Consider the following 23368-nt stretch of genomic DNA (forward strand, 5'->3'; position numbering starts at 1 on the left):
GGTAGGACTGAACTGAATTGAATTGATGCTCCATACTATTAATCAGAATGCCATACCAACTCCACTCTGAAATATGTCTTGGACTGTCATTTACTGAGCAGAGAACTATGTGCTCATTGTTATGCTGAGTGATTTTCATGTGTTACCCGATTTAATCCTGAAGACATTATGAGATGGATATTATTTTATTTAATTTTTATAAATGAAGGGGCTGCATCAGTTCAGATCTCTATGGAGATCTCAACTCCACTCAACTCAGGGTGATTTCAGAAGAATTACATAAAGGGACTCTTGACAAGGCTTTGTGCAGGGGAAAAGTAAGACACAAGAGAGGATGCAATACTCTAGGGCAAGTAAGGACTGGAAGGACTTCATTACTATTCCTAGGCCTGAAGGTTACCAGGACCTCCTTACCACAAAGAGGGCAGGGTGGAGGAGGCTGCCAGTCAGGAGCTGAGACCAGGGGTGGAGGGATGACAGTGACCCTGAAGGAACATGAATAAAATGCCCCAACATTACTTTCCTCCCTCTCTCTACAGTGACACTACATTGACTGAACCCAACTGGAAGCCAGAGAGCAAGGGAATCCTTGATACTGTATTATAGTTCAGCTTCCCAAGGCCTATAGCAGCTGGGGAAGGATGGAGAATAGAGCTGGAGATGCAAAACTAGAAACACACAGCACGAGTCCCAAGAGCACAGCCCTCAGAGACAGAGCTCTCTTCCCCCTAAGGTCTAGGCTGCCCACCTCCAGAGCCCTCAGAAAACATAGACTCGTTGTGCACGTAACCACCTTCTTGGAATAGAGATCAGAGAAGTTGAGTTCTTCTGCCAGCCAAGTAATGATGAGTTGATATTCTGAGACTGAGTCATTAACTGGGACAACATGGGCGGTGGTCCAGGAGATATAGGAAGTACAGAGAGGACATATCAGGGTGGTCACCAACCCAGCAGTTTCCCAGTATCCATGTCTAGGAGGACCCAGAGGAAGGGAGGAAAGAAGAGTCTATCCTGACCTTATTCATCCACAGGGTGGAGGGAATATGAAATCCAGACACTTTTATGACTCATGCTATGGATCCAATCCTATACTTTAAAACAGGTCATTTGAGAACAGGCTAACTCACCTAATGTCCATTTTGCCCTGATTTAAATCTGGCCACTGTGGTTCTTATGACACATCCCATACCCTTAGACTTCCCCAGTGGCTCACTCTCCAAAATGAGGATCAGAGAACATGGGGACATCCCACACTTGCATAATTCTAATGACCATCTGCAAAGGAAGTACAGTGAGCTGTTATTATCTATTATGAGCATTCTTTCCAACATCTTCCTCTTTCTATTTTCAACGGAAACTTTTTTCAGAACATTATTTATTTATTTTGAGAGAGAGAGAGAGCATGGGAGAGGGACAAAGAGAGAAGTGAGAGAAAGAATCCCAAGCAGGCCCCACACTGTCAGCACAGAGCCCAATGCGGGGCTTGAACCCATGAACCGTGGGTCATGAAACCAGGAGTCAGATGCTTAACTGCCTGAGCCACCCAGGCTCCCCTCCACAGAAGCTTTTAAGACTAGTAGACATCAACCAGCTGAAGGAGAAATACAAAAGTTATTAACCAAGAGGCACCAATTCTGGCAAACTTGGCTCAGTGCTGACAGTTGCTCCTTCTACTTCCTTGATAATTGAATACAACTCCTGCTGGCCACACGTTTTGTTGTTGTTGTTGTTGTTGTTGTTGTTGTTATGGTGCCACAGGCTGCTTGAAAGTTTTACTTCCTTGTCCAGTTTGCATAAATTTGTCATCAATAAATTTTTGTTCTCAACATAGCCCCTCCTCCCACCATAGCAAATTATTGGATGCATTTTTTACATGGCTATGTTGAAGAAACATATTTTCAGACAATATGAAAATGTCAAAATTCATCATACCTTTTATGCTACTCAATAGACAACTTGAACTTGTTGAAGCTTGACCAAATGTTGACATCCAGACCAAAATATGAGGACAATAGCACTAAAGAGGACTGTAGTGGGTTGAATGGTGGCTCCCTCCAAAAGATATGTCCACCCAGAACCTCTGAATGCGGCCTTATTTGGAAAAAGGTTCTCTGTAGATGTATTTAAGGATGTTGAGATGAGTTCACCCAGGATTACCCAGGTGGGCCCTAATGCAAGGACAAGTGCCCCTTCAGGAGAAAGGTGGAAAGAGATTTGAGACACACAGAGAGGAAGGTGATATGAAGAGAGAGGCAAAACCTGGAATGATGTGGCCACCAAACTGAGGAGCATGCAGAGCTGACTCCTTCCAGGAAAGGTTCTCCCCTGGAGCCATTAAAGGAACCGCAGCCCTGCTGACACCTTGATTTTCAGATTTAGTCTCCACAAATGTGAGGAAGTACATTTCTGTCGGTACCTAGGCCATGGTACCTTGTGATGGCAGCTACAGAAACTAACACAGGGACTCTTCAAATCCCCTGATTGAATTCCTTTGTTACAGATGAGGAAAATAACAGCATTCACAAGTATGAAATGTTTCACATAACTGATCATGTTCAGTCTCTCTAGCAGCTCCGCGAGGTGGCCATTCCTGCTCAAGAGGGAACTTAGGCCTGAAGAAGTTCAATGATTCATGCGAGAAGAAGTAACTGGGCAACAGTCACAGCAGGTGGGTTCTTCCTGCAAAGCTGATACTTTTCCTACAGAACTTCCATGCCTGGGGTTCAGAGATGTGCAGCAACATGTCCATATAACACAGGGGATGAGAAATTGTCTAGAACACAGATCTTTTTTTTTTTCTCCCCACAGCTGCTGTAGGGGTCTACCCAGGTATGACAGCTGCATCTTAAGGTCAAAACTGTTGAACAGTAAGTTAATTTGATTAAATGGGATGACTTCAAAGCTCATTGCTTAGATCCTGGGGCTAAATAAAAATTGATGCCTCCAAACGCAGGGGTAGTAAGCCACCAGTTATTTGAATGGGTGGTACAGGCTATTCATTTGTTCATGAAATATGCTTTAAGATTCTCCAAACACTCATAAAATCAACATAATCAACAGTTCCCCAAGGCCAAGCTGGTTTGGGTGACCCTCCCTTCTGGTTTGTCTTATAAAATGCTTTATTTATGTGCTACAAGGGCCCCACTTCAAAGTCTCAGTGGTTCCAATGGTAATGAGTGAATAATCCAGTTGAGCAAGTAATCAAAGAACAATAACAATTGTTCTAACCATAAAGCCCCCAGTTTGCAATTACTTAGCAGTTTAAATTCACTTCATTTAGAAAATTTTGCCTCTGAGGCAGGCTGAGACTCTCATTCAGAGGCCAATTAGATTAAATTAGGAGTGACACGTTAGCTGGGGAGACTTAATTCATTTTGGGTTATTTGTAGCTTTAATTATAATCCAGACACAGCCAGAGCCACATTTTGGAACATTTTCTTGCCTCTGTGGGTGCTGGAGGTGATTGGATCCCTGGGAGAGATGTTCCAGGTGGCATGTGGCCAGCCAAGTGACCGAAGGCTGCTTTGTCATCAGACTCTGCTCTAGACCTATTCTCCCAGCTGCTGTTGAAGACTCACAGGAAGTGAGCTTGTCTACAAGATCTTCCTTTTTAAAAAGTAACTTTATTAAGATATAATTAACAAAACAAACACATTTAAAATACACAATTTGGTAAGTTTGACACATGTATATACCTGTTTAATTATTCTCACAATCAAACTAAATAAACATATCCGTTGCTCTCCTAAATTGCCCCATATCCCTTTGTAATCTCTCCTACCTCGACCCCACACACTCAGGCAAACACTGGTCTGTTTTTTGTCACAATAATTTGTATTTTCCAGGATTTCACATAAACAGAATCATACGATAGGTACTCTTATTCTTTCACACAGCATGATTACTTTGACATTTGCCTAAGTTGTTTCTAGTATCAATAATTGATCCTTTTTTATTGTTCCATAGCATTCCATTGAATTGATATACCACAGACTGTCTCTCTATTCAGATGTTGAGAAATGTGGGCTGTTCCAGGTTGGGGTTGTTACAGACAAAGACGCTACACAATTTATGTGCATATGTTTTCATTTCTCTCGGCAAAATACATAGGAATAGAATGGCTGGCTCATATGATAGCTATATGGTTTGTTTCTCAGAAGCCACCAAACTGTTTTCCAAGCCATTGTACCATTTTACATTGCCATCAGCATTGTATGGAAAGTTCCAATTGATCTGCATTCTCACCAGCACTTGCTATAGTTAATCATTTCAATTTTGCTTCTTCTTTTTTTTTTTCTTTTGAGAGAGAAGGGGGGAGGGGCAAGAAGAAGAGAGAGAGAGAGAGAGAGAGAGAGAGAGAGAGAGACAGAAGCTTAAGCAGGCTTCACGCTCAGCACAGAGCCCGACGCAGGGCTTGATCCCACAATCCTGGGGTCACAACCTGAGGCAAAATCAAGAGTCAGATGTTCAACTGGCTGAGCCATCAGGGCGCCCCTCAATTGTAGTCATTCTAATAGTGGTATCTCATTGTAATATTAACTTGCATTTCAATTATGACAATGATATTGAATATCTATCTTTTCATATGCTTATTTGTCAACATGTGTCTTCCTCTCCCAAGTGTCTGCTCAAATCTCTTGCTCATTTTTAAAATTTAGCTGTGTTCTTACTGAATTTTGAAAGTTCTTTACATATTATGCATACAAGTGTTTTTATCATATATATGATTTGCAAATATTTTCTCCCAGACTGTGGTTTGTCTTTCCATTCTCTTAACAGTATCTTTTGAAGGGTTGAAGTTTTTAATTTTGGTGAAGTTCTGTTGACCAAGTTTGGTTTTTTTGTTTGTTTGTTTTGTTTTTTATGGATTGTGTTTTGGTGTCCTATCTAAGAAAATCTTTGCCTAGCCTAAGCTTGCAAAATTGTCTCCTATGTTTTCTTCTACATGTTTTACAATTTCAGGTGTGCCTTTAGGCCTACTACATTTTGAGTTGACTCTTCTTTTTGGTGCAAGGTACAGATCCAAGTTGAAATTTTGGCATGTGGAAATCCAGTGGTTTGGTACCTTCCCTTCTCCACTGAACTGCCTTTGCAACTTTGTGAGAAAAAAGTTATCCGTATATATGTGCATCTCATTTCTGGACTCCATATTCTGTTCCATTGATCTGTTTGTCTGTCTTATAGCAATACCATATGTTTTGAATATTGTATCATTAAAATAAGTCTCGAAGTCAGGTAGTGTTAGTCTTCCAACTTTGTTCTTCTCTTTAAAAGCTGTTTGGGCTATTCTAGGTCCTTGCAATTCCATATGAATTTTAGTTTATCAATTTCTACAAAATCCCACAAGAATTTTTTTTTTTTGAGAGACAGAGAGAGAGAGATAGTGTGAACAGGGAAGGGGCAGAGAGAGAGAAGCAGGCTCCAGGCTCTGAGCTGTCAGCACAGAGCCTGATGTGGGGCTTGAACCCATGAACCATGAGGTCATGACCTGAGCTGAAGTTGGATGCTCAACCAACTGAGCCACCCAGGCACCCCACAAGATCCCCCAAGCATTTTGATTGACATTTTGACCCACAATTACAGCAGCATGTGTCTTGATTTATCTAGCTATTCTTTCATTTCTGTCGGCAGTGTTTTGTAGTTTTCAAGTTACCTGATTTGTTCATCTTTTGTCATATTTAGTCCTATTTTATAATTTGATGTTATAATAAATAGCATGGTTTTTTGTTTTAATTCAACCTCTGATAGTTCATTGCTAGTATATGTAGAGGGAAAAACTGATATAATGTTGTGTCTGACCACCCGTTGTTTTGTCCAGGCTTTTCCAGGTATTTCCAGGTATATTCCCCATTATTCCCTGTTATTCCCTGTTGGCTCAGAAGTCCTCTTTGAAAGTTCCTAGTTAGAATTTGGATTCCTTTCTTCTCTTACATGGCTGTATCCCTTTCCATTCCTAGCACCTGACTGCCTTTTTATTATATCATAATTATTATCATTACCATTATGACTATTAAGCTTTAAACTGCATTGTAATTTCTCATTTGCTGTAATTACACCCCAGAACCAGAACAGATGTCAGGCAGTTGAGAAGGAACTTTTGCACCAGGGTAAAGGCTTGATTCTCCATTGTTTTAAATCTCCTGTTACTGAAAATTCCCATAGGGTAGTTTTCCTCAAATTCTGGTGTGCATCAGAATCATCAGAGGAGCATATTTTTAAAATATAGATTCCCAGCAGAACTTCTGCCCCACCCAAGGAAGCTGAATCCAGGAAATCTGTATTTTTAAGCCACTACACAGGAGAATCTGTTATATACCAAAGTGTAGGCACCTCTGTTACAGCCAAGTCTTGTGAACCACCCGGTTCAGCCACTTGGAAAACCACTGAGCTGTAAAACTTGTCTCCTCGGTGTTCCTATTCTTCATTTTTTCTCTACTCAGGCTCTTTGGTTTCTCAGTTCTCTCTCTAGCAAAGCAGACTTCGGCAAATTATTTTCAAGTGTTGTTCTAAGGATATCATATTGGCATGCTTTCTCACACTTCCTTCCAAGAGAAGTTACACAGTCAACAGCCCCTCCTGGCCTAGGAGGCCCTGTGACCCGGCCTCAACCCAGTCCCCCACCAGCCACAGCTTACTGGTTCAGGGTAAAGTAAACTGGAACAGTGGCTGGCGCTGGTCTCCTGCAAGGGCAGTGTCTAAGCTGGGCCAGAGCAATTCCTGCATTCCCTGCCCAAATGTCCAGGACGGGTAAATCCATAGAGACAGAAATCAGATGGTGGTTGCCGGGGGCTGTGGAGAGAGGGGTGGGGTGTGGCTGCTTAGGGTTATGGGGTTTCTTTGGGGGCGATGACAATGTTTTGGAACTAGATGGAGGTGATGGTCACACAACATTATGATTGTACTAAACGCCACTGAATCGTTTACTTTTGAATAGTGAATTTCCACCAAAGAACAAGTCTGAGCAGTGGGTGCTGGGGTGGTGATGTGAGCACCCCAGAGCTCCCAGAGGTCATGTTCCTCAGGAGATCCTAGAGGATTCACCTTCTGTGTCAGGGATGGTGAGGGACACCAGGATCACTCAGAAGTTCTATGTGATCACCTCTGCAGGCAGGGGCGAGGGTAGGAGAGAAGGTCATGGAGCTTGGCTCTCTCAGAGCAGTGGGGCTTGCACCTTAGACTGGAAGCAGAAGGTCAAATGGCAGGGCCCCAGGTAGATGGGAAAGGGAAATTCTGTCTCTGTGCCTTCTTTTCCTTGGCCCGGATTTTGAAGAGTTAGGCTAGTTAACGACATCGCTGAATGATAAGGAAAATGGTTCCAGCCATGTGGGGGCAGGCCAGCAGCCAGGTCCAGAGGCTTCCCTGTGAGGCAGTAGGTCCCAAATGTGGGTGTATATCAGAATCTACTGGAAGCTTCAAAATATTATACCTACCCCAGGGCTTCACTCCCAGAAAAGTTTCATTTCAGAAGGTGGAGGAGAGGAAGGGCAGGTGGGAATCATATTTTCAAACATCAATCCAGGGGAATTTAAGGCATATTCCCCAGAAGAGAGCAACTGCTAGGAACCCTCGGGTGCCACTGAAGATGAGTAAAACACAGACCAGCACGAACAGAGTCCTGGGTGGTGGAGAGCAATGCAGAGCCACAGTAAAGGGTTTAGATTTTATCCCATTTGCAAAAGAAGACATTGGAGCATTACAACTGGGAAATGATAGGATCTGACTCACACTTCAAAAATTATTATCTCAGAGCAATTAAAATACCATGATACTAAAGGGTTGATCTTATCCACTTGTAGAAGAAAGGCAAATTGTAAGCTTTTAGGGTTATGCAGGGTAACTTCCCTTCATGTCTCCGCTGTCTGCCGAGTTTTATCTGAAGCAAGTGTGAGTTGGTAATTCTAACATTTTACCAAGGAATTCGAAAAATATTGGCTTGGCAAAGACCTCAAGAGAACATGTGGTCCGACCTGCAGACTTCCAGGTAGGTCCAGACATAAATCATCTCAGAGTAATAAATACCCAAATCACATGCCAATGCTGATCCTGAGAAGCAGCTTCCCATCTTCTCTGGTCTGACGAGGACACTCATCACCACTGATTAGAGGTTTGAAAATGTTCTCGTTGTTCTAAAGAAATTAAACAACAAGAAAAACAGGAAACTAAAAAAACGTGGGATACCTTTAGATGCTCAGAATCTGGTTTCTTCATATCCCCCCTCAGACCACTGCAATCTATCATTTGACTTTTTCCATTGAATGCATTGATTCAATTCACATCCAGTCCTCAAATGTTGGTGGAGCACCCAGTAACTGCATGGTCCTCGGAGGACACAGGACGGTCACTGACACCTAAGACAGGGTCCTAAAAAAGGCAAACTCGACCTCTTAAAAATCACATGAAAAGTGATATTTATAAGTATGGACACATGATCTCTGTATGTTAGTATGTAAAAATAGTAATGCAAATGTAAACAATGTAAATTTTAAAAAAGAGGGAAAGACTGGAATAATTTTCTTTTTAATATTTATTTGTTTTTGAGAGAGAGAGAGCACGAGCTGGGGAGGGGCAGAGAGAGGGGGACAGAGGATCCCAAGTGGGCTCCGTCACGGACAGCAGCGAGCCTGACGCGGGGCTCGAACTCTCAAGCCACGAGATCATGACCTGAGCCGAAGACAGCCGCTCAACCGACTGAGCCACCCAGGTGCCCCTAGAATAGTTTTCAAGTTACAAGTTTAAAAGAAAAACAATAATAAAATGTATGACTGTATGCGCAGCATTCTTCAGCTTGTGTTTTAAAAGCTGTATATAAGTGATTGGAAAATCATATCACAGGACTTCTTGTTTAAATCACTTGCTATTATAAGAAAAGGCAACATAATAAAGAGCAAAACAAAACAAAAAATAAAATAAGGCTGCTTGTGGTATGGCAGGAGGCAAAAAGAAACACTGGAAAAAATCTGCCAAGATCCACATCATCCTGATGTTCTCCGTTGTTTTCAGACACCCTCCCAGCAGTTTTGCTGTCTCGGGCACATATCGACACATGCCGGTAATGGGAGCATATTAGAGCAGCAGTACTCTGAGGAATCCGTCCGGCTTTTAAATGTGGTTCCATTATGGCATTACACGGCGCCTCCGAGTCCCATGGCCACGTACAGAGGATAGGAGACGTGACCCAGGGAACTCGGGCAAAATGACAAAAGAGACCAGTCAGGCTCTGTGGCAGCAGATAACATTTTCTTCTTCCAACAAACCACAGAGCCTTTTAAAAAACAAATAGAATAATGATGTGGGCGAGAAGTACCCCTCCCTGGGATCAGCAGATGGAGAGGAAGAAAGTAGAAAGCAGGTGAATTGCCAAAGAAAAGGCAGGAAAGTGAAAAACATTAAAATTTCAGAGTTAATTATATACCACTGCTCAAGAAATGAGAGATAAGAAGCCAGAAAAATACTAATTTAGTGAAGGTTGAACAAACAATTCTTCTCCCAGTGGCAAAGAAAGGAAGGAGCAAGCATTTCTAAACGCTGGCGATTATACAGATGGCAGAAAGAATAAAGACGAAATTTCATTGACGACGCAAGCCCACATAATAAGGGAGAGTATTAGGAAGACAACAGCAATCTGAAGTGTTTACAGTGTTGAGTGCAGCAACAGCTCAGCAAGCACGTAGAACACATTATCTGAGTTGTGAAAAATTACCCTCAGAAATCATGGAAATTAATCCAGAAGTTAAACATTTATTAAAAACAAGATTAGAGATTACAGGAGAAAGGTCGAGTGTGAAGGGTCAACGAGAGCTGCATCAGCTGGTTTCTGCACCGCCCGCCAAGTGGGTTGTGTTTGATTGGGAGCGCAAGGTCCAGATGGAAGTGGAGCTTCTGGGGGCCCCATCCTCTCGGGGGGCCTCCAGTCTGCGCACGGGGAAATCGCCATTGGTGTCAGCCGTTCTTGCAAAAAGCGGATGATGCAACGAGGACCCCTGACCCCTGATCCCTCCGTGACGTTCGTAACCTGGGAAGGGAAGTCAGCCTCTGTGTGTGATTAACTGCGTGGCTTGAGTACTGGACAACATTCAAAATTGAACCCAGCCCCTTCCAGCACTCGGCTGCCAAGGTATTGACTCCAACGCCCAGGTGAATGAAGCACTTTGCTGTGGGTGGCAGAGTTTTTGCCTCCCATCCTTTTTTGTCAAAAGCGTCAAGCAAACAGGAAAGATCATTTGAATAGACAAGGGAGAGTCTGATGTGTTTCTTAGCACAGCACTGGAAACGAGGGATGTTGCAGGAATGCGCACAGAGCCATTCTGTGGGTGCAGGTGAAGAACAGGTTTTCTTGATGACTAATGAGTTTGTACCATACACCCGTCTGCGTGTGAGTTCTTTCCACGCCAAGAGTGAGATTCACCTAGCGTCAGGTCCTCTTGAAGCTCTGCAAAAATGTGAATGGCCCAGAATCCTTAGGTAGTCGAGAGAGAAACAAAAAGGAAAATTTCCTGTCCTCCTACTTTGGTCTAATTTATTTTCTTGTGGGTATGCATTACTGGCTCCTTCCCCCTAGAACTCCATGGATTCGGACATATATAAAAATTTTACATGACCCAAATTTTCATCAGGAAAAGAAATAAGATTCAAAAGAAAAAAAAAATCCATCCCCTTAACACCCTTTAGTTACATTAGAATTTGCAGCCCACAGCCTGAACTTCTCAAAACTCCGTGAAACCCTATTCTCTCCAGCAGGTGCTATTTTGGGAGACAAAGTTGGAATGGTTATGAACTTGGGAGTCAAAAAGGTCTAGGTTTTCAAATGCTAGATTTGTCAGTTACCAGTTGTGTGACCATGAAGGTGTTCAATCTCAGTGTCATCAGTTGTAAAATGGAAACAATAACATCTACCTTATGGAAACATCCAATGCATGAGATAAAAGGCGTTTTAGCACAGTGACTGGAGCATAGGAAGATGTCAGTAAATAGCAGTCGTTGTTGCTCTTATTATTATCATTATTATTAAAATAAGCTAGAATTTTGGAATAAATTTTTTCTCTAAATGATTAACTTTAAACCATTACACGGACTTTAATACAAACCACTTTCTGGGCCAAATGTGCCATATGAATAAATGCATGCTATACTGTGACAAAGCAAGAAAGTACTCAGCATTAGAAATATCTTATGGCGCACCTGGGTGGCTCAGTCGGTTGACCGTCCCACTGGCTCAGGTCATGATCTTGCAGTATGTGAGTTCGAGCCCCGCATCGGGCTCTGTGCTGACAGCTCAGAGCCTGGAGCCTGCTTCGGATTCTGTGTCTACCTCTCCCTCTGCCCTTCCCCTGCCTGTGCTCTCTTTCTCTCAGAAATAAATAAACATTTTAAAGAATTTAGAAATATCTCATACAAATATTAAGAAGAAAAAAATTAGGGGCGCCTGGGTGGCTCAGTCGGTTAAGCGGCCAACTTCAGCTCGGGTCATGATCTCGCGGTCCGTGAGTTCGAGCCCCGCGTCGGGCTCTGTGCTGACAGCTCAGAGCCTGGAGCCTGTTTCAGATTCTGTGTCTCCCTCTCTCTGACCCTCCCCCGTTCATGCTCTGTCTCTCTCTGTCTCAAAAATAAATAAACATTAAAAAATAAAAAAAGAAGAAAAAAATTAAATGTTCCTATCCTCCAGTAACTCTTCTTGAGTCAGGTGTGTTTGTTCTTTCGCCAGGCACCCTAATTTCAAACTGAATGAAACCTCTGGTATTTCTCCTGATGCCTAAAGTTTTGAGATGTGACAATGTTTGTATTCCAGTATCCTACCATTCCAGGAAGTTCAGGTGATGACATAATATAAATTCTAAAATAAGAATACATTGTGAAAAATGTTTGTGTTTCAAATAATGTGCATTCATATTCAGAGAGAAAAGGAGAAAAATGGGTCTTCACAGAGCTCCTCCTGACCATGATTAATTGTGAATATATGCCTCACACTTAGGAGAGTGAAATGTATCAGCAGCAGAAAATAGAAGTGCCCTGGGCACTTGAAGCACAAAAGGATTTAATGTTATGTGAGTTATGTGCTTACCAAATTATCAGAAAGATAGGAGGAATCGCCTTCCAGGAGCTGTTTGTTGCCTCGCCATCGTCAGAAAGGTTGGGAATCGAGAAGCTGCCTTCTGGGGTACCTTTGATGCGGGTCAGGGATCAGAAAGCCTCGTGATCTCAACTGTTTCCCCAGAACCACACCTCTTGTCCTCCATCTGCACTGGCAAGAGCAAGTGTTCTTCGCCTCTTGACTCCCACGTGGCTGTGCTGTAGCATCTCACCTCCATCTCCAGGTTTGCCAACAGAAAGAGTAGAAATGTGCTCTGTGCTAACTTCTACTTTCAGACATCCTGGGAGCACATCTACTCCAAGTAACCCCAATTGTATCCAGAACCCAACTATAGGGGTGTCTGGAGAGGAGCTTACTTCTGAAGGAGGTGCAGGTGAAGGTGTGAAGGAAGGCTTGCTAGAAGGGGTTGGAAATGATGATGAGTAGTATAACCACCCTCATGTCCCATGTGGTGTGGAGCGGGACTGGGTCCAGAAACTGAAAAGCCACATATGACCCCTGACTCTGCCCTTGCCAATAGCTGTGTGGTTGCGGTGAAAGCTTTTGGTTCCCTCACAGGTAAAACAAGGAGGTTGGGCTACACCCTTTCTAAGAACCCTGTCAGTTCTTGAAGCAAAAATGCACTTCTATAAAAAGCATGAGGAGAAACCATCTCCTCTCACCATCCTCCTGCCCTTACTTCCCAAATGTAGCATTGTTTTTGTCTTCGTGGTTCTTGTCTTTTCTTGGAAGCTGATAGTGGCAGCTGGAGGTCAGCTGTTCTCTGCTTAGAAGATTCCTCTAGAAGTCCTCCAACAGATCCCACCTTGGAACTTTACAATATGATGGAGTTGGGTGTAGGTAGAAGTAGGAATAGAGCAAGAAAAAAAAAGTTGGCAGGGCCGAAGTTCTCTGATTTCACACCTGAATTTCCAAGAGTCTCTAGATAGCCTCTGCCATCAGCCAATATTCTTTGAGCCACTTTTGTGAACAGAACTGAGCTGAAGACCTGTTTCAGGGCCCATAGGTTTGGCATTGGGCCTCCACACAGCCTAAGACAAATCTTTCTTCTTAAGAAACTCAGAGCACTGCTTCTCAGACTTCCATGTGTATGCAGAGCCTTAGGATCTTGTGAAAATGCAGATCCTGAGCCAGTGTGTGTGAGGAGGGGCCTGAGATTACACATGTCTGACAAATTCAGGTTCCACTACCACTGCTTTGTAGACCGTGCTTTGAATAGCAAGGTTTAGGTTTGCATGCACAACCCTCCCACCAGCCTCACCCCACGTGGGCTGATTTAAATGCAAATATCTGGGATAGACTGTCATAAATTGAGGATTCTGTAAAGAACCCTGAAGATAAGGAGCTGAGGGATTTTTTTCCCCAGTAAATATTAAGTACCGATCCTGATGTAATAGGCACCACACAATGTGTTGCTCAGAGACACATAGACCAATAGTCCTGGTCTCACAGTTGCTCCCCTTCCCATATCATCACTTTTTCCTTGCCCACCCTTTCTTCTGAATCTAGCTCTCTGGGTTTGGGCCTCAGGTTCCTCATCTATAAAATGGGTAGAAATATCTGCCTATAGAACTGGTCAGAAGAATAAGTAAGATACTACATGCCAAGAGCACCTGGTATATTACTAGAAGCTTTGAAATGTTACTTGTTTCCTCATCATTATGGGTGTCATTGCCTAATCCTGCTTCACCCTGGCACCTCTCTTCCCTCAGGTGTAAAGAAAGATACTACTCACAGTTGCTTGTCTCATCTTCATAACATGGAAAATCTGCCATTCACTCTCAAAGGATAAGGGGGAATATTGATTGAATGGTATGAAACAGAGTTGTAAAAGCTTGAAAAAAATATCTTAAGTTTATTTATTTATTATGCGAGAGAGAGAATGAGCAAGCAAGCAGGGGAGGGGCAGAGAAAGAGGGAGAGAGAGAATCCCAAGCAGACTCTGCACTGACAGCACAGAGCCTGGTGTGGAGCTCAAACCCACAAACTGTGAGATCATGAGCTGAGCCAAAACCAAGAGTCTGATGCTTAACCAACTGAGTCACCCAGGAGCCCCCAAAAGCTTGAAAATTTTTATTCTAAAGTGTTACCCTGTGAATTTATAGAACTGCTTGGCCTAGTAAGTTCGGGTAAGAAAAACAGAAAAAAGTAAGTGACAAAAAAGAAGAAATTGAGCAAATGATCAAAATATAGGCATAAGTTAAGAATGAGGATGTTCATGGCAGCTTTTTATCTAATGACAAAAAAATTAGGAACAACCTAAATGCCCAGCATTCCAGATACGGGTGTGTAAAACACTGCATATCTGTACACAGAATATTGCGTAGCCTTTAATGTTTACTTTAGATTTTTAGAGGCATGAAAAAGGCTTTTAACATGATGTTTGGAGTAAAAAGAAAATCAAGCTACAAATTTGTATATACCAAATGAAAACATACAGAGAAAAAAGGGAAGAAGGAAACATGCTATAGTGTAAACCGTGGTTGCATCTGAGTGGCTGTGGTTTTGTTTGTCTCCTTGTACTTCTCATACTTCTGAAACCCTCAGTAAAGTAACCACAGTGTATTATGAGCACAAGTGGTGGAGCCAGATTGTGGCTGTACTGGTGTTTTACCCTCTTTGCCACCTACCAGCTGGGCTAGTCACTGCACACAGTTCTCTCCATGTCTCTATTTCCTCATCAGTAAACTGGGGATAGTAATAACATTTAACTGTTGGAATCCTGTCAGGATGAAATGAGTGAACATGTATGAAGTACTTAGAGCAGTGGCTTACACAAAATAAGTGCTTTGCAAGTATTAGCTCTTATTATGTTCATTGTTATTCATATCATCAAAAGAAAATCAGTAAAAACTGAAAGAAAAATCAAGAATTAGAGAAAGATCTATAAATATTAGCATGAGATCTGTTTTAAGTCGACATTTTATTTTGAACTAATTTTAGATTAATAGAAAAGTTGCAAAGAGTTCAGAGAGACCCCATATATCTCTCACCCAATTTCCTTGATTGCTAACGTTTTACATTAGTATAGTATAGGCATCAAAACTGTGACATTATCATTGGTACATTACTATTAACTGAAACCCAGCTTTTGTTTGAAAGTCACCTATTTTTCCATTTATGTACTTTTTCTGTTCTGGAAGGGTAAAATTTCTGAATTCTGACTAATGTGGCTGGGTTGGTTTTAATTGTGAAGCATACATAAAAGCTTATAAAACAAAAATGCAGTGTTTAAAAGAAACAAGAAATAGAACACCACTAGTACCTTTGAACCTCACTTGGTAGCCTTTTTCCATCACATTTTCCTTCCACCTTTCCACCCCAGAGATAATTATCACCCTGAATTTTGTGGCAATAATATCCTTGCTTTCCTTTATAATGTTACCATCCAGCTGTGAATATCCCAATAAAATATTTTTGCTTCTTTTTGAACTTTATGTACGTGAAATCATATTGTATATACTCTTTCATTCAACATTATTTTGTGGTTGGGTTTTGTGTGTGTCTATGGCTCATTCAGTTTCATTGCTATGTGATACTCAACTAATGTGTTTTTTGTTATTTCCTTCTGCTCCCTACCCTTCCCTGATCAAATAGACCTTCTGCTTTCATGCCCTAAGGATGGCAATAAAACAACAGAAAATCAGATTAAAATGCTTTTTAAAAAATTATTACTTCAAAAGCCCAGATCTTCAAAGATTTAAAGCTTAAACGATTTACTATAGGATTTCTCTGCCTCCACCTTATAGACATTTTAGTCCAGATAATTCTTTGTTGTGGGAGTTGTCCTGTGCATTGTAAAATGTTTAGCAACATCCCTGGTTTCTATCTACTAGATGTTTGTAGTACCTACTTCATCCCCAGTTGTGACAACAAAAAAATATCTTCAGACATTGCCAACATCCCTGAGACACACCTGAGAACCACCAGTTTCGAAGACTAAGGAAAGAGCCCATGTAAACTGCTTGAATCACATGAAAATTCTCTAGGTGGGAAATTAAGAGAGTGAGAAAGGAATACAGGAGCATGGAATGAGATGCCTGTGAGATGGGCTCCATAGTCAGTCCCACCCCATGACCAGATCCTGGGATACAGGGTCAAATGACCAAAGCTCCATGTTTATTGGGGACTCCAAAGGAGTTCATATTCACCATGTCCAGGAAGAGCCCAGGGTACATGTTCTCCTGTTGCCCATCAGGGCAAGAGAGCAATGTTATGTTTAAGCAGACAGATCTAAGACAGTCTCAACAGAGTTTCCTGCAACCAGAGAAACTTGGGAGCTATTGAATGTTTTGTGAGTACCCAAGGGCTATAACAAGGTAGCACAGAGAGCTAGAAATCTGAGAAGGCCAACAGCTTGGGCCAGGAAGGACAAAGCAGTGCTCTCCATGCATCAAGGGCTGAACACTCAATAGAAACAGGAATGAAGGTGGGACCAAGGACCAGCCACTGCTCTCCTCTATTGATAACTTAATTCCGTATAAGCTTCCTAAGAAATTAGGCACAAGTCCAGAAAATGCACAGCAGATCCAAATTGATAATTATGATTCCATGGCTTGGCAAAATAGAAGCTTAAGAGGAAATTATTGTTTAAAAATAAAGTAAATCCAGGCTAATTAGATAAGAAAAAGAAATAAAAGACATCTATATTGGTAAAGAAGAAGTAAAACCATCTGTATTCACAGATCACATGATTTTATATATAGAAAATCCTAAGGAACACACACACACACACACACAAACACACACACGACCTATTAGGACTAATAAACAAGTATATCAAGTTTGCAGGATATAGGTTCAATATACAAAAATCAATTGTATTTCTAAACACTAGTAGTGAACAATCCAAAAAATAAGGTAAGAAAATTTATAATTTAACAATTAACAAAATTCACAATTCAATTTACAGCAGCATCAAAAAGAGTAATTATTTAGGAATAAACTTAACAAAAGAAGTGTTGTAAGACTTGTATACTGAAAACTACTGTTAAAGAAACTAAAGACCTAAATAAATAGAAAGACATTCTATGTTCATAGATCAGAAGACTTCATGTTGTTAAAGTGGCTATTTTTTTCAAATTGTTATACAGATTCAACACAGACTATCAAAACCTCAGCTTCCCTTTTTGCATAAATTGAAAAGTTGATACTAAAATTTATGTAGAAATGCAAGAGATCCAAAATTACCTAAATAAGCCTGAAAAAGAACAAAGTAGAGGAACTCACACTTCCTATAGCTATATAGGAAGCAAGCTATAGCTATAGCTATAGCTATAGCTATAGCTATATAGGAAGCAAGCTATAGCTTCCTATAGCTATGAAGCTACAATTATCAAGACAATAGTATTGGCATAAGTATAGACATATTGTATAAATCAATATAATAGAATTGAAAGTCCAGAAATAAGCCATTCATTTATGGCCAACTGCTTTCCAACAAGTGACAATATAATTCAATGAGGAAAGGACAATCTTTTCAACAAATGATGCTCAGACACCCAGATATCCATGAGCAAAAGAATGCAGTTGGACTCCTACCTCACACCACATATGAAAACTAATTCAAAATAGATCAAAGACCTACATGTAAGAGCTAAAACCATAAAACTCTTAGAAAATGTAAGTGTAAATCTTTGATTTTAAATTAGGCATTAGATATTACCCCAAAACACAAGCAATTTTTTTAAAAAATTATAAATTCAACTTCATCAAAATTTTAGTACTTTTTTTCTATAAAAGACATAATTTAAAAAGTAAAAAGAATGCACAGGATGGGAGAAAATAATTGTAAATCATATATTTGATAAGGGACTTGTATCAAAAGTATACAAAGAACTCTTACAACTCAACAGTAAAAGAGCAAATAACCCTACCACTAAATAGACAAAGGGTTTGAAAGACCTTTCACCAAAGAAGACATACAAATGGCCAATAAGCACAAGAAAAGATGTTCAACATCATTAGTCACTAGGGAAATGGCAACTTAAAACCACAATGAGATAACACTTTACACAAATCCGGATAATTATGATAATAAAATAATAAGTGTTACCAAGGTTGTGGAAAAACTGGAGCCCTCATACACTACTGGGAGGTATGTAAAATGGTGCAGCCACTTTGGAAAACAGTATGACAGTTACTCGAAAAGTTAAACAGGGTTACCATATGACCCAATAATTCCTCTCCTAGGTATATACTCAAAAGAGTTGAAAACATATAGCCACTTAAAAACTTTTACACAAATGTTCATTGCAGCATTATTTTATTTATTTATTCTTAATAGTCTTTTTTTTAATGATTCATTTATTTTGAGAGAGAAAGAGAGAGAGAGAGAGAGAGAGTTGGGAGAGGGGCAGAGAGAGGAGAGAAAAAGAATCCCAAACTGACAGCACAGAGCCAAACACGGGGCTCAATTCCACGAACTGTGAGGTCATGACCTGAGCTGAAACCAAGAGTCTGACACCCAAGAGCCACCCAGGCATCCACTCCATTATTTTAAATAGCCAAAGACTCCACTGATTGATGGATGGATAAACAAATGTAATGTATCTATGTAATGGAATATTATTCAGCAATAAAAAGGAATGAAGTACTTATTTATGCAACAATATGGAGAACACTTGAAAACACTGTTCTAAGTGAAAGGAGCCAGTCACAAAAGGTCACATATTATATGATTCCATTTAAATGAAATGTCCAGAATAGGCAAATCCATAGAGACAGAAAGTGATTAATAGTTGCCAGGTGCTAGATGAAATGGAGTGACCCTTAAGGAGTATGAGATTTCTCTTTGGGGTGATGAAAATGTTCAGGAATTAAATAGTTGTAATGGTTGTACAACTTTGTAAATATACTAAAAACCTCTGAATTGTACACTTTAAGAGAGTGAATTCTATTGTATATAAATCATATTTCAATTATTCTTCCAAAAAATGTTTCTCAGATTAAGCATTAATAGTAAATAAACCACAAAAGCAAAAAATTGACTAATTAAATATGTCCTATTTCTTGCAGACCTGAGTTTGTAGCCTGAATATTATACTGGCCACAACTATTCTGAGACATCTCCTATTTTAATTTTTTGTCTATTTTTTTTTCTTAGAGGGTGAGCATGAATTGGGGAGAGGGGCAGAGGGACAGGGAGAGAGAAAGAGACAGAGAATCTTAAGCAGACTCCATGCTCAATGTGGAACCCAGTGCAGGGCTTGATCCCACGACCCTGGGGATCATGACCTGAGCCAAATCAGGAGTCGGACACTTGACCAACTGCGCCACCCAGGTGCCCCTCCCCTATTTTAATTTTGAAATTTGCTCTCTCAGTGGTCTTAGCTGCCCTGCGCATCCTCAGGGTTCGTGTGTCCGCCACAGTCTCCCCACACATCTTCATCTCTGGGGCCCCCTGAGACTGTGCCAAAAGCACCTTGGAGATGCCACATGATGGGCTTTGTGGATTGTGGTATTTTATATAAATATAAACTCTCTATTTGTGACCCTCTTTGTGACAAAAGAGCAACCCTACACTTGCTCATCTCTTTGCCAAGATTCCAAAACCTGTATTTCCATCCCTGACCTTGGAGTCTTCAACTGCCCACAGGGGCATTCACAATTAGCTATTCTACCATCACTTTCCCTATCCAGGTAGATACTTCATATTTCATAAAACCAAGTGGTGAAGAGAGCCTCTCTTCTCTCTTTCTGTTTGTCACTATTAACAGCCTGTATTTCCACTTTGATGGAAGTTTAGTGTGTACTCTCATACAACCTCCTTGGACTCACAACAAGACCTTTGTGAGGTTGCCCTTACTGCTCTTTCCATTTTACACACGAGGAAACTGAGACTTCAAAGAGGTGAAGGATGTGGCAAATCCAGGACAACCAACCCAGGTCTCAAATGTCCACACCTATGAGGAAACATTCTGTCCTCCATTTCTTCTAGCCTTCCACAGCCATTCAGCAAGGTGTAGCCTGTGTGAGCCAAGGACTGACTGAGTGGACAGAAAAGTTTAGCACTGATTCATCCTTCATAACATTTCACCAGGTGGCCCTCTCCATCCCTACTTCCACTGCTAGATGGTTCTCAGGCTCCATCATTGTCTGGAGGGCCTGTTAAAACACAGATTGCTGGGTCCCATCCCCAGAGTTTCTGATTCAGTAGGTCTGGAGTACAGCCTGAGAGTTGGCATTTCTAACCCCATGGCTGGCACTGCATTTCCCTGCTATGGTCCATCCTGCACACCACCATCCTATTGACTTGCCATCTTGTCTTTCTTCCCAACTAGACTGTGAGTCTGAGGAATGAGGCTCATTCCTCTTTGTCTCTTTTCTGTCTCACCCATTACCCTGCACAGGCCTAGCATGTAGGCTCCTCCTAGTCTCACCTGAGCCCTCATCCTGAATTCAAAATCCTGCCTGTGGATAATTCCTTGACCCTGGAAAGTCACTCAGCCTTTTCAAAGACAGTGTCTACCTCTGTAAAAATGAGATGATAAGAATGCCTATATGTGGGGTTATTGAGAGATTTAATGAGAATAATGTTGAAGGGCTTAGCACAACCAAATGGACTGTAGGTGCTCACTAAACACTATTATTATTTCCCATTCTGCCCCTTGACCATGGCATGCACATTACCCCTCTATGCCTTTACTCATAACTCTCTTCTAGCCTAGAATATTAGCTCTCTTCAGCCCCTTTTCTCCACCTAGGCTCTTTCCATCCTTTCAAATTCTGCCTCCACCCTATGCCTCCATTGATTTGTCCAACATGTGGGGTTCTCTCTTGTAAATTTGGAGCCCTTAGCTATCTTTATCCCTCACTAGTCCAGACTCTCAGACTGCCTTATACCATCCTTTTCACAATTGTATTGGTTAATTGTCACATATTTGCAACTAAATTGTAGGAAGCTCATACAATGCTTGCATATTAACGTCCATAGCCCCAACCCCAAATCTCAAGGAGTATTTGTGGAATGAAAAGTTCTGTTCTTAATGGACTCGACAGAGAATTAAGGCATCCAGTTGTATGCCATGTAAAGAAGTAACAAGCAACATGAGAATACCAATTTTTAAATGTTTTGGCTTCAAGGTTTAATTCAGCTGTTAGCACTGGATCTGTTTTCATTGTGGCTTGGAATATTTTTTTCTTAAACGTGAGTTTCTTGGCTGAAATGCAGTGTGTTGCCGCTCTGTAGTGAAACTTGCAACCATTCAATATAAGTGAATTCTATGTTGAGGGGAAAAGTCAAGAGCCTGATCTGGGAACTTTGATGCTCTTATCTCCCAAATTTAAAAGAACAACCCTGCCCCAGTGAGACAACAGATGGAGGTGTGAACTTTTGCTCTAGGTCTACATGATATTTTTTTTAAAGGTAGAAACAAGGTGGAGTAAATATTTCCAGCATTCTCTGAATTCCTGAAGCAATGTTGAAATAGACATTTTCCCGAGGAGCTGTTAGAAGCTATTGTGTTTGACTACTACAGAGTGAGTCTTTTCCATCCAAAGTTATTTAATTCTTGCTTATTATTATTCTGCAGAAATATTTTTGGATCCCATCCTATCCCACCACTTTCATGAATATAGTCATAACAGCTGCACATCACTGTTGGACCAGGATCCAAGTCTGTCACCACATCCAAGTGTCTGCCCTGTTTCCTTGTGACCTACTGATCACAGGTTCCTCATCATTTTGTAGATGATTAGGAGCTCTCTGGTCAATGGCTGAGCACTTAGGAGTTCCCATCATCTTTTCCCTTAGCAACCATTTATTTGAATACTAAGGTTTTTAATTCATTATCCTGTTTCATCCTCAAAACAGCTCATGAGAATGTTGTATAATTGTCTTCATCTGACCAAAGAACAGAAATGAGACTCAGAAACCACCAAAGAGCTAGACGGCACAACCCGGAAGTAATGGGCATTTGGACGTCTAGGGATGACCACTGAGATGCAAGAGACAAGATGGAATTGGGAAGTGGGTAGGTTCTACCTCTGCCATGGAGTTGTAACCCTTCCAGAAAATCCCCCTTGGACAGTGGATGTGCCTGCCTGCCGTACAGTCTGCTGGTTCTCTTCATGGGTCATTGTGATGTCATCACGTCTCTTCTTTCCTTACAGCTCCCTTTTCTCTACCCCTGCTGCCCTAGGTCTGCACCTCCCAAATGACATCAGCACTTTCATCCTTGCCTCAGGCTTCACTTTCTTGAGGACCCGGGTTAAGACAATTATGTTCTACTCCCAATTTAAAAAGTTAGGTTATTGTTTTAAAATGGTTCAGTGAAGCCTGGAGAGAAAATGGAACACAGTAACATAAACTACAGTTCAGAAAAGCATCTCAAATATAAGCAGTGGGTAGGACTCCCTTATGAATATGGAATATGAATCTGTGTAGATCAGACAAGTGATTACGTCACATAAAAGTAAAAGTCAAGTTGAACACGTATTGTCTTCTTTGAGGTTTTGTCAAACTTTTGCTTTATTCTCACATAAAACATTCTGGGCTCTCTAGTAGAACAACTGAGTTTTTCTAGAATGAGTACAAGACAATGCTTTCCAGTATGCAATTTTGTTGCTAAGGCCTAAGAAGAGACAAAAACCATAGAGACATCATTTGAACTCCCACTCCTTTTTAGTAAAAACAAGTAGTTTACTTCTCTGCCAAGATTATTATGAAACCAGCCCCAAATTTACAAATGTTATGCCAGGAGAAAAAGCAGAAAAATTTATTCATAAAATTCCTATATAAAACATCTCTATGGACATCACATAAAATTCAATGGCATAAAATGTGGAAAAGCCATTACTATCGTATGTGTATGAGCAGATATTTTACTTTATAGCTGGATAAAAATGCTCATGTCCAAAGTATGAGTCAACTTTTGGCCTACATACAAGCCAAGTTAGACTGGACTACATGGAGCAACAAATAAACCCTGAAACCACGCCTTTATAAAGTCTGATGCAGCTGGGTGATCCCCTCTTGTATTGTAGCTGGGCCATGTAGAACGAGGGTCTTCCAAGATCATTGCAGCATGGAAAGAGTTGGCAAAGGCACACCAGCTCTTAAATACACTGGCCTGGAAATGACACCATTGGGAAATGCTGGGAGGAAACAATGTGGGGACATCATAACACTGTCCTTGCCATAGTATTTGTATGAGGGAGAAAAATTAATGACTTTATCACTGCTGATTACCAATAAGAATCCATGCTATGGGGAAATGATGTGTGCGTGTGTGTGTGTGTGTGTGTGTGTGTGTGTGTGTGTGTGATTAAATAACCTGA

General features: G+C 41.1%; 1 long non-coding RNA gene across 9 annotated transcripts in view; it reads left to right on the forward strand.

Annotated features, from left to right (window-relative positions):
- The window catches only part of LOC109251667 (uncharacterized), a 39923-nt gene that overhangs the window by 11859 nt on the left and 4696 nt on the right, over positions 1-23368 (forward strand). For 2 of the 9 annotated variants that reach the window (XR_008424181.1, XR_002073620.2), the window contains exons 3-5: positions 2560-2668; positions 11702-11810; positions 21903-22062. This is a non-coding gene — a long non-coding RNA (uncharacterized LOC109251667). Of the gene's footprint in view, positions 1-2559; positions 2669-3389; positions 4750-9000; positions 11410-11701; positions 15537-21902; positions 22063-23368 lie in introns of those variants that run through there. The other 7 variants (XR_002073623.2, XR_008424183.1, XR_008424182.1 and 4 more) reach the window with 7 other exon arrangements.

The sequence above is a fragment of the Panthera pardus genome, unplaced genomic scaffold (genome assembly GCF_024362965.1).
Source record: "Panthera pardus isolate Hobbes unplaced genomic scaffold, ASM2436296v1 HiC_scaffold_20, whole genome shotgun sequence".
Classification (NCBI taxonomy): Eukaryota; Metazoa; Chordata; class Mammalia; order Carnivora; family Felidae; genus Panthera; species Panthera pardus.